At 32.4% G+C, this 12,764-nt stretch overlaps 1 protein-coding gene across 2 annotated transcripts in view; it reads right to left on the reverse strand.

The window, feature by feature from the left end:
- LOC110995297 (autophagy-related protein 16-1) overlaps window positions 1–12,764 on the reverse strand; it is a 168,530-nt gene that overhangs the window by 25,667 nt on the left and 130,099 nt on the right. The gene's annotated exons all lie outside the window — the stretch shown is intronic.

Here is a 12,764-nt window from a genome sequence, read left to right on the forward strand (position 1 = left end):
AGAATGCTATAAAGGCGATAGTTCATTATTTACTAATGCTAATGTTTGTTCAACATTCAATAAGGCACAATTTAGTCCTTCATTGGCCATTAGCACGAGTACATGTCGGCGCATGCGCAGCTAGTTGCGACGAACGATTATTGTCCAATGTTTACGGCTTCGTGATCACACAACTGGCCTCGGCCCGTGCTATACTGACGTCTCACGAACAGATTTGCTGTAAGCTTATTTACATAGAAAAAGCTCATTAATTATCCGTTTAATGCACACAACCCTTGTTACCTATTTGTGTAACTTTATTGTGTCTTAATGTTTACTGCATTTGTCAAAACTCGTTTCGTAACTGAAAATATGTATCTTAGGCCGGCAACGCACTAGCAAACCATCTGACAATGTGAATATCAATGGGCGTCGGTATACCTAAATATCAGGCTAGCCTTCTACCCATTTGTCATATAAAAAAAAGACACGAAACATAGAATTCGAAATGCCATCGATCAAGATCGTATACCTCAATCCATTTTTGACCATCAGAGATATATCTCTGAATCATCAGAATCTTAATCCAAATACATAGTTATAAAAGTTTGCTTATAACCAATCGACGGATTGTAATAGCCATCTGTCGATACAAGCTATTCATGGTGGGTCGGTACTTTGTATGAAAATAACAGTTTAACTGTGCCAATATCCTATCTGAAGATTTTGAACTTACACCAGTTTTTAACACAATTAAAAAGCTATTTGACATATTTTAAACATATACATGTAAATTTTAATATTATTTGTACGGTTTTATTTACTTTATTTGGTTTATATTGATTATCAAACATGAGTGTAAAGAGCGAAGAAATTTCATTCTATCCGTCGACAAAAATTGAGTTGTCTTCATAGGGTTTGGTTATTGGGATGCAGATAGGATATCAATTTACTGTAACGGTCTGATCTCAAATTGTTTTTAATCTAAGATTGTGGATACATTATTGGGTTTAGGCGTATGCGCACAGGATTTTTTGATTGAAGACCTGCCAGTTTTCTCCCTTAACCTATTGAGAATGCTGAACCTCACACTCAAAAATCATAGATAAATGATATAACTCATCCCTCTAAAGGGAAAGTGGATATCAATAAGCCCAATTAAACAATAGTCTAGTATCATAACTAAGGTCTCAGTGCGTCTGACCTTCTTAATTATAGACAAAACACTCCGTTATCCGAACGTGTCGACTCTCATTCCATTTATGCGAAGAACAGTAACATAAACAAAGGCGATCGTAGAACGAACCGCAAACATTGATCTGCACTTGCCAAGCAAGATGTTTGCTTAACTTTAGTGTTTTGTAACCTATTTAGTACTATATCCCAAATAACGTTTACAGTTATGTGTTTATTTTATATTTTTATTTTTTTTCGCTCTTTGATAAACAGCAGTACATATACCTTTCAAGCGTTGATCACTGCGTTACGGTTTTGATATCACCTCACAATTAAAAAAAAATTATGTTTAAAATCTTTTTTTTTTGGGAACAGGGGGCAAACGGGCAGGAGGCTCACCTGAGGTTAAGTGATACCGCCGCAAATGGACACTCTTGATGCTAGAGGGCTCGCGAGTGCGTTGCCGGTTTTTTATTTTAATCTTTTTTTCAGATTGTTATAATTTTTTATTATTGAACAAGTGCTGATTTTAATAGGGATGCGAAGTATGTCTTCTCTATTTGGGTAACTTTAAAAAAAACAACAACGATACAATTAAAAACATAAGTTAAAGCTGAAATAGGATATTTTCGAGGCTTAAGTTTATTTTTTAGGTTATTTATTAGTTAAGATGTATAATGTATATTTATGTATGCTTTATATTTAATAACTTTTGCTAACTAACACCATTACAACTATAAATATGTGATTTATAAACGGAATATACATGATAAATAACTTATGGAACCGTGAACATTTTATGGGGAAAATTCATTAGCTCACTTACAAATCGTAGGAATAGGTTATATCCTTGAACAGTTATACAAATGGAGGGGATATAGAAATAGCAATTTTTGGGCGAACGACACCAACGTGACAGGTTTTACGACTCAACATTGGCCATTGCAAATACCAGACACTGGTCTCAGTAACATAAACAAAGGCGATCGTAGAGCGAACTGCAAACATTGATCTGCACTTGGATGCGAAGCGAAATGTTTGCTTAACTTCGGTATTTTGTACTGTATTTATAGCAGGCATAGGATACTAAAAATTACGTCTTTAGACTACAATTCGTTGTGTCAACTGACTGGATTCGGTTTAAAATATAAATATTTATTCTTACGTATATAATGTAAAATAAACATTTCAAAAATGGCATAGCAAACAGCCAATTTAACATTCTATAAATATAAATGAAATACACTTTAATTTTTAATAAGAACCTATTATTAGCTATGTTTTAAAACCATTTTTTTAATAAGATACACATAGGTCCTTCATAAATTACCTACATCTTGTGCACTTTTACGTAATAGCTTATAATTGCTTGGTTATTACATTCAATAAAGTCTTACTTATGCAAGTATAATTGTTTCTAATTTTAAATACGTGATATTCCTAATACGTTCTTGTCCGGTGATCAAGCCTTTTTTGATTAGACATAACATCGCCATAGAAGTTATTGTTATCTCTTTTTCCATACCGCTTTATGCCGCATAATTAAAAGACTATTATTATCCTCGATGAACGAAAAAATTGCCCGCATTTTTCATGGAACTCGGTGACAGGTTTGTGAGGCAGTAGGAGAATATAACGATTATCCTATAGCGATAAGTTACAAAATGCTTTGATATCATCTTGTTCGTTATTTCTCAAACAAAACAAAATGAAGCAAGTTAATTAATAAACTTTTTATAAATCACATTTGAGTTGCTAATTTTCACTATTAACTCGGAATGGCGGAACTTAATTTTTTAATACAAGTAAAAAGAAGTCCCAAATGAATCATATAACAGTGTCGGTTGCAGATGTCACAGTCTATAATAGATTTTTCTTACAATGTACAATGTGTAATGGGTGAAAATGTACGAGCGTCTCGTGCGTGAAACATTATAATTAATATTAATTTGATATTGTAATAAAGAAAAAGAAAGAAAGAAAGAAATAATATATTTTAATACAGTCATGACTTAGTAATAAAATAATACAAAAAATTACTTTAACTATAATAATGTAATTGTAACATCTATTCTACCCTTTAGGACAAATTTGCACGCAATTATGTATGGCATAATATAAGAAACTATACCACCACAACATTTTTGTACCATGCGTATAAATTATTATCATTATTAAAAAAAAGAACCAAAGCTTAGTACGATTAACTATACATCATTAATATCAATATAGCTATATACACTATACGAAGAAATTATTGTAGCATATATTTCATTCTTAGTTCAAGCAGACATAGCATATAGCAATAATTTTCAGTTCTGAAAGCACTCTCTCGTCTTGTGGGAGACAGGCAGACAACTCTTTCCAATCTCTTAGGAACATGAGGAATTAATTAAACGATTCGCAAACCATTAACCAATGTTTAAGACCAACGGGATGTTATCATTTCGAAATTTATAGTATAACGGCTAATTAAGTGTATCTTCATTCCTTTCGTGTCACGAGTTGAAGCTACATTTTGATTAGTACTTGGAGCTCAATGTTTTTGGATTTTAATTAATTATATTTTCTACGACAAAATCAAATTTTAAATTTAATTTATTTTAAATCGAATTCATTAAGGAAACATTAATGTATATTTTCAATGATCGAACGAATATTTACAAAAGCAAAAAATTATAATTTTAATTTGATTAATATACTCCTTTCAATATTTTCACTCTTCGATTTTTAACAAGTAAAATACTCGTTATAATACAAGCATTAAATTATGGAGTGGAGAAAATATATCGAGATTAGATGCGGTTATTAAAATTAAATTATTAGACGTTTATAACGTCTTAATATAAGTAGTTCTAACTCTTAATTACTATTTATGATATGCGCATATTCTGTGAAGAACGAAAGGGATTGTTAAATACGCCTGGAGGCACCATATTGCCTTACATACATTTATTACACTGATAACCATGTTAGTCTTCGTAGTAAAGGGATAAAAAATAGATAGCTAGGTAATAGTAATCAACGTGTTATTAATACATTTAATTAGTTTTCCTTCAATTTCGTAAACTGTATTCTTTAACTAGAACTAAACATTTACAAACTTAAAGGGTGAGTAAAATAAAGACTTAGATGCTATCATATTTTTTTTTAAATATTGAACTGATTAGCTGACTTTCATTGACTTGAAGGACGTTATCTATTCATTACCGAAAGATATATATAAATTAACTACCTTCGGGTCTGTTTCACAATGTCCGGATAAGTGCCATATAGCTATTTATTACTGGTAGGATAAACACTATTGTTGCGTTTCACGACTGTCAGATAGCGATATTCGTCATGAAACGCGATGTGTCTTATTCGGTACTTTTATCATCAGAATATTTATGTGTTGCATAGCGATTCGGTACCTTATCCATATATTGCGAAACAGACCCTTAATAATATAATTTAGAACAGCACAGCCTTTACATTCTACTTAATAATTATCGTTATCCGATGAAGTGTAATTGAATGAATGACCACGATTTGTCCTAATGTCTTAACATGAGCTGAACGCGAGGCAAGATGGTTTCCCATCTGAATTCGCTACACTTATCTCGCCTATGGATTTGAATATCTAAGTGGTTTAGAATGTATAAATAACCCACGAGCTTCGGGCGAAATAACTCATTCCTTATAAATCGGACGATTTGAATTGCAGTCGCTCATTAGCGATTCCAGCTGTGCGGCGTTCACCAGAATCTACACAACTTATTACTTAAATGTATATACGCTTTATAGCCATGATATGTAATGAGTTCATAGGGAATTATTGATTGACTTTTACATTTTATCACAGGTATTGTATTATTTTATTAGAGTGTCTTAGATAAGACAAACCTCGCTGCCAGATTTGAGTATATAGTTTTCCTAGGCTTGGAATCTAAAATAATTCTATGATGGAGGTGTTGGTTTGGATTTTTTGTCTGCAGAGCACAAGTTAAAGTTTTGATTCCTGACTGAAACAAACACATGGGGAAGGGTTGGTAGACGTTCAAACTTTTATGAATAAAACTGTATGGTGTGTTTTTAATTTACTAGTAAACCGTCCGATCACATTTTTGACCCTGAATTTTCACCCTTTGTAACAATATCAATTATATACTAACTATAGCTAAACCCACCCGTGAGCCTTGCACTGGCGATGTTTTTAATAAAATTATTTCCGCTTACATGACATAAAATTCTTCATTGCTCATTGATTCTCTTTTATTATGTTCATTTTAAAACACTTTTTATACCATTATTCATTTTTAATTGTCCATTAAGGACAAATATAAAAATACTCTAATTAATTGTCGGCTTAGACTTTGGAGATAAGTGTTAATGGGGAGAAAGGTAGATAACCTTACAAATAGAATCCGCTTATTGCTATTCATCCTTACTCCACTCTTATCACTTGTAACAGGTTCTATCATGTGCGATTATTGAGTGCTATCTTACTTCCGCTAATTAACACTTAATTGAGATACGTCAATAAATGAAGCAAATGTACTAACGGTATAATTGTTCAATAAACAATGGAATCGGGTATTTATGGATCAATACAGTGAATTAAAGTATATTTTAGATTTTTAACGAGATTTTATATTTGTCGGTTCGATAAGTGTATGTTAAGTACTTTATAGTAGACTATAAAGTACTTAACATACACTTATATTTAGTATACTATTATTAACATAAAATTTAGATTAATATTACTCAAAATAATACAATCCTAGTCCTGCTCGTTTTAGCGAAATTTGTTTCTCCTAACATTTATCTTTAGACCTACCACATTTAAGAGTCTTAGACGAATTGACTGTTATTAAATAAGCAATTAAAAGCAAGATATCTAAGCTAAATGAGACAAGTTCACTGTTATTATAATAGTCACAACAGGATAGATCTTGAGAAAATAATGTTATAATAAGTGCAAGGTTTTCTGTGTCAGCGCGCAGTAGGGATCCACAGTTATTTCTTAATGTGATAAGGACCCGGAGACACGTGTAATTGTGCTGATGTATCTCAGAAACGCATCGAGAGAAATAATTAGAAGAATAACATACGTATAGTATTTATAGTGAAGTCCCGTAACACCAGTAAGGCTTACGTGACAGTACTCATCTCTTTCTGCCCGAGTCACACGAGGCTAGTTTTTAAGTAGCTTCTTTCTCGTTTAGGCAAAACTAAGCTAGTCTTCTTTCGATCAAGTAGATAGGACCGTTTTTAATAGGATGGAGTTCTATTTTTTAGGATAGTAGCACCCCCCACCACTGATTTTACTATCCTAGCTGGTGTACTAGCTTCATGTTGCTGGCGAAGCTAGTTTTCGGTTGGCTAGTAGCTAGTCACCGCGACGTGTTTCTGAGATTTTAAGATGCCCAAACTAAATATGGATATTAATTTAAAGTTTGTACAACTGTACCGTGACCATTCATGACTGTGGAACGCCACCCTTCAAAGTTATAAAGACATATCTGAACGTGATTCAGCACTACAAAAAATTGTGGCAAATTAAAGCGAGTGTCAGACAGGCAGTTTTTGTATCATCTAGTTCGTTTAGTGCGAATTGGAACTGTTTTCGAAGTAACTCATTTAGTCTAGTTTAAAATAATCCTAGCCTCATGTAAACAGAACTAGCATGTTCCATGCCAGGACAGTGCTAGCTTGCCAACCTGGCTTGAAAAACTAGCATCGTGTAACTCGGGCTCACACTGATTTTCAGACTTAAAAACTTGATTCGATAGTGTTAGAGGTTTCCAGTAGACAAATTTGAGGTGTCTCATCAAACGAGATGTATAAATGATAATCTCTTGGTCACAGTCGCGGTTCGATTACATGACCGGGGTTGACAGTTAGCCGCCTAAACACTAGGCTCATGTTTTTCTATTCGAACCTAAACTCAACGTAAATATAGGAGAAGATCGAAAGCACCCAAGCACTCTATTTTGTTATGGATAATATCACTGGGCGAAATAAATCAGGCGCTTATCTTAGAATTGGCCAATTAAACGGATGTTAATTTGCTCGTGAATCTAGCGAGATGCATGATTCTAAGTGATAAAGTAGAAAATTTGAGGTCGTTGTGCACCGTGAGAATATCCTTAACTACTCACATTATTATTTTGTTTTATATTTGTATGAATCATTAAATCCATTGTGTATATAGTGAATATATAAATATAGTTTATTTATTACGCATTGTCCCCGAATTTTCAACCGCGCAAATCCTATGTTAAGGTCACTGACCATTCAGACCTCCAAGAAGCAATTAAGGTAAATTGTATATCTTGGATTTAATTTATATTTAATAATAGAGTTTAGCCAACAGATTCCCGTTGATGATTAATTAGAATATCGCATTGACCCGGCGTTATGAACCTAGTATCAACCAGTTTGTTTGAACAACGACATGTAATCGAGGAGGATATGTTTATGTTGTCATTCGTTGTTGCTGGGTCAAGAATCATAAGTCGCGTTGTCTTGTACGGTTAAAGGATTAAAGCTCTTTGCATACTGTGTGCGGTCTATGACCGGCACTTCATGTTAATATTGCCGTGTCTCGGCGGCGACATGGCCAGCGCACGGTGCGTACGAGACTTTGTAGTAACCATTTTATATTTGCCTAGCGAGTACGGATGGCAAACACTGGCACATTATTTTGACAGATGAAAGTAACAAATGGGTTGTCGACAACTTAAATAACTTTAAATACTGTGTAACTCAAAACAAAACAAAATATATCGAGTAATAATACCAAACAAAAAATATGTTATATAATAATTCTGAAAAGTTAGTGAGTTGAGTGGCGTCTAGTCGTTAAATCTTTAAATGGACAAAAACCCAAAATAAATTTAATACAAACAAAGTATTATTTTACCTGATAAATGTATTTAAATAACTGTATTTTTTGTAACAACCCGCCCATCTAATTAATAATAGAAAATTTTCTACTAAGATGTTTTTACAAAGATTTATAGTGGAAGCACCTACCTTATATCATACATATACATGTTTGTCAGCATACAGTTATCTTAACATTAACATATATTATGGATGAAATAAAATAAACCGTTTAGGTTATTTTAATCATGCTGATCTCACTTTACTACCACTATGAACAGTATTAAGAACGATGCTGTCAAGTTATTTTAGAAAGCAAAATGTATGTATTTCTATTATATATCTGAAGTGAACAAATAGAGACGGACGTGAATAGTTTCCTTGTTATTTGAATACTATAAAATTTCCCCTTTGTTTATTGTGGGGTCATACAATGCAGAGAAAGTCAACAGGGCTAAATTTCAAATCTACCTGTCAGCTTGGACGGAATATTCCCACGGTAGGATTGATAACATTTCCAGCTTGTTAGTGGAAATGAAAATTATTAACAATTGACTCACATATACCAATTCCCGAATTTGATCTCTCCGATCTTATTCTAAATTATGGGGATATCAGATATTTTTATTTAATTAACATAAATTATTATTAATATCTATAAGTCTTCCTTGTTTGTTTATTATGTTCTTAGTGATGTTTAAGTTTTTTGTAAGTGTAGGTTTATTACATTTATGTTCGTTGATTTATCGTGTTAGCCTATTTTTACATCTTAACTTTATTGATACACTTATGATTTTTAATTCGATTTTTAGTGATTTTAGGACTTAAACATATGAATAATTTTAAGTAGTGTTGCCCAAAGCAAGACCAAGACGAGACTTAGACCAGTCTTGGTATTGGTCTTGCGTCAATATACCTGGTCTTGTTCTTGGTATTGGTATTGCGCTCTCAGTCTTGGTCTTGGTCTTGATCTTGCAGCAAGAGTCTCGCAAGTCTCGCAAGACTTGTAAATACCTATTAGCCTATTGCTATTTATTCGTCACTCATGTCAAATTGTAAACATTCACTCCGAAAGCAATAAGAATTTAGAGTATCTAGCTAGTAAATGGGCGAGAATAATAAATAAGATAGACTCGAAGCGAAACTCAATTGGAAATGACTGAAATTGAAATAAAAACTCATATTTATAAGCACACAAGCCGAAGACCGACAAAGAAAAATGCGGCATTCTTTGATAGATAGAATAAATCTTTGAAAGATTAAAAAACAGAAGTATCAGAATCAAAATCATATAGGTTTTGTGCCTACGCAAAAATAAAGTGTAGATAATTATGCAAATAATATTGTTTATTATGTTCCTTTTTTATTGGAACTATATGTTGCCTGCTGTTTTTATGGCGGTTACTAGCTACTAGAGTAGATATGATAGAAGTTGATAAACCGACACTGCAAATCTCGATTTTTGGAAATGTGTGATTTTAAAACCAAATGCGTAAAGCAATATGACGTCGCTCATATTTGGAGGTTTCCACGTTTCAAGTTAATGTTTAAATCACCCACTTCCAAATTTGCAGTGCAATGTCCTTCAAAAAGGTATAATAGGTATTAATAATAATATAAACTAGGTATATTATTATAAATTTTTTATAATATCCTTACGACTACAATCTTCCTTGCGAGGAAAACATAATCTACGTCCGTTTTGAGCACCCAAAAACCTATTATATTCTTTGGAACCATAGGCAGTGGCGGCGACCTTTGACATGAAAGCGACGCGACAACACAAAGTCTAGGACTAAATTTTTACCTATTTTGGTAGGATTGTCAATGTTGGCATTAGCACAGAAAAATAAAATTAAGTAAACACAACGTTTATCACTTTTTTAATAACTAGGTATCCACGATAGAATATTTTTTCTACTAATTCCCTAAGTACTCAGTCTTAATATATTTTTCATAATTTTTTGTTTTTCAATAATTTATTGTGTGTAATTGAATAGTAAACTCTAAATCTTACTTGAAAGCTTTTTTAAAATAAACTTAAGTTAATAAAACGAAAGCACTGACATGGCATATACAATTTTCAATGTTGCTGCTCACACTTTAGTACCTAGGTATATCACTCACTGTCTAACATTTACCGATATTAACAATGATTATTTCGAAATCAAAATATTCGCAATTCAATAGATGCAATACCTACTTAGTTATTAATTATCATGTCGCCCGACAGCCAGTGTGAGAATGTACAAGAAACTTAGAGCATTCAATTTATACCTACCTACTGCTAGACATCTTCACGGTCATTTAATTTTATCCTCCTGTACCAACCCTATCAAAATAGGTAACAATTTTGTGTGCCTCTGTCCGTACTCTTTGTCGGCGAATGCGGCGCTCAAACAGTGTCAAATGCTGTGATACACTTGTTGCAAACCGCGTCGTCTTTGTCGGTAAATTATCAAATATGTATATCACCGACCGACCAATAGTTTATTCGCAGAACGTCACATTTTCCCAATCAACATTGAACCTTAAATCTCTTTGGATATAGTTGAAAATCTGTTAAAGAAATTTGATAACGCCCAAATCTCAGTTTGTCTTAACTGCAAGACGCAAGAGTATTGCAGGCTTAAGTATTGTCTTGCTCAAGTCTTGCAGGCTTCGGTCTTGGTATTGGTCTTGCTACGATAAGGCGGTCTTGGTATTGGTATTGGTCTTGCAAAAATGCAAGAACAAGACCAAGACTGCAAGACCAAGACCGATTTTGGGCAACACTAATTTTAAGGTATATATAGGTTCTATAAACAATCTGCATATTCCGATTTAGTCAGGATAAATTAAATTTATTTTGACATCTAATCACTTCAATACATATTCAAGGACAGGAACTTGGACCTTAAATAATTTTTGGTTTGGATTTCCAAAGAGCAAGTAAGCTTCTACATTATGAATTGTATCAACTGGTGAGAAACTTCAAACTTAGAGTAAACTTTATAAAACTCCTACTCACATTAAGTATTAGAAGAAGTTAAATTAAGTAGAAGTATTCATAAATAAATCGAAGTTTTAAGCCATTTATTGAAACAGCGTACAGAATGAAAAAATATTCCGCGAAAGTTGACATTGTAATCTATATTGCTAACCAGCCAACTACAGAGGCGTTTGAAAACATTAACATAAAAGATTTATTCCTACGTCGACAACATCACGCGATTAATTAACAAATTAAATATGTGAGAAACAGAAACTGGGATAATGCAATGTACGTTTTTAGATCACGTTTCACTCCCGTACTATTGTCTTGGCTACGTTCGCATCGATCACTTGCCGGGTATCGTTAAATTTAAATAGAGCACTGCAATTTCCTTTAAATTGATTCAATTAATTAGATTAGTAATTTCATGATGTTCTTATCACATAACACTTTATATGATTAAACAAGATCGCGACAAATAGGCAGGCGTTTACCCAATATCAAGAGGAATAATAGAAATAGCATTTAGAGAAGTACTTGAAATAGGATAAATATAACAGGTAATAACAATGAAAATGTTTAATATAAATTCAGTCATACTGCTGAGAATAATTTATTTTAGTCCGAAAACCAAACACCTCTAGGATTTAAGCTATGTTCCGCAACTAAATAATTATATTAGATAGCCTAACGTTAACCAACATAAAAAGTACATGTCGTGATTCATGTGCACTGTTTACTTTTTGTTTTGTTTTATGTAACTTGTATCAGTTTAGTTTATTTTTATTTCTTTTTGTTTCTGTTAAGTATGTTTTTTTTCCTCCTTTTTTATTTTTGCACTTCTTGCCTACCTTATCTAATATACTCATAGTGGTTTTTTCCTTTACTAACAGTGGTTGTCTGGAAGAAATCGCTCTAAAGCGATAAGGCCGCCAGTTGCTTGTCATTAAATTATGTTTAATATTTTCCTTTTATGTAATGCAACAAAGTGTTAATAAATAAATAAATAAATAAATAAAGTAAGTTGAAAAACTACATTTCTATGCATGTTCCTAAACAAGACTGCTATTACATTTATACAAACCACAGCGGTTTTATAATATAATAGATTATTCTGTAAAATAAATAAATTGAAAATTAATTATTTAATCTCAATTGTATTCTTCAGTCTCACTCGGTTTGGTCTTTATAATTTTTAATAATTACACGTATATAAAGTTATTAATCAAAACTTAATTAGTATAAATATAATTTTAGTATAAGATAAATGTGTAGAAATGCCTCTTGCATTTAATTTACAGAGTTGTCTGGAAGAGATCACTCAATCAGGTGGTCTACCATTAATATTTTTTCAGTTTATTATAAGTTTTTCAAATCATATGCAATTAAATCTTATCTGTCAAATCAAGAGGTAGTTATAAAAATTTTAAGTAATTTAAAACCAATAATTTATTAATAAAGATACTTTGTTCAGACAGTTTCCTTTAATTCGACATCAAGTTATGCTAACAAGCAGACACCCACAGTGATAACCAAAGCAGTCATTAACCCATATAATTTTATTGCAATATCTTTATAACGGAAACTTATCAATGTACTAATTACGCGCCATTTTCATCACTTTTATGGGCGCCGACGCGTGTGCGTCGGTTTCATATTCCCCTGTTACTTAAACTATATTTACACCTAACTCTTGTTTGATAAATAAACACGATAAAATTCTGATAATTCTAATAATAAATTAACATCATAATCACTCATCATT

Source organism: Pieris rapae, chromosome 19 (genome assembly GCF_905147795.1).
Source record: "Pieris rapae chromosome 19, ilPieRapa1.1, whole genome shotgun sequence".
Taxonomy (NCBI): Eukaryota; Metazoa; Arthropoda; class Insecta; order Lepidoptera; family Pieridae; genus Pieris; species Pieris rapae.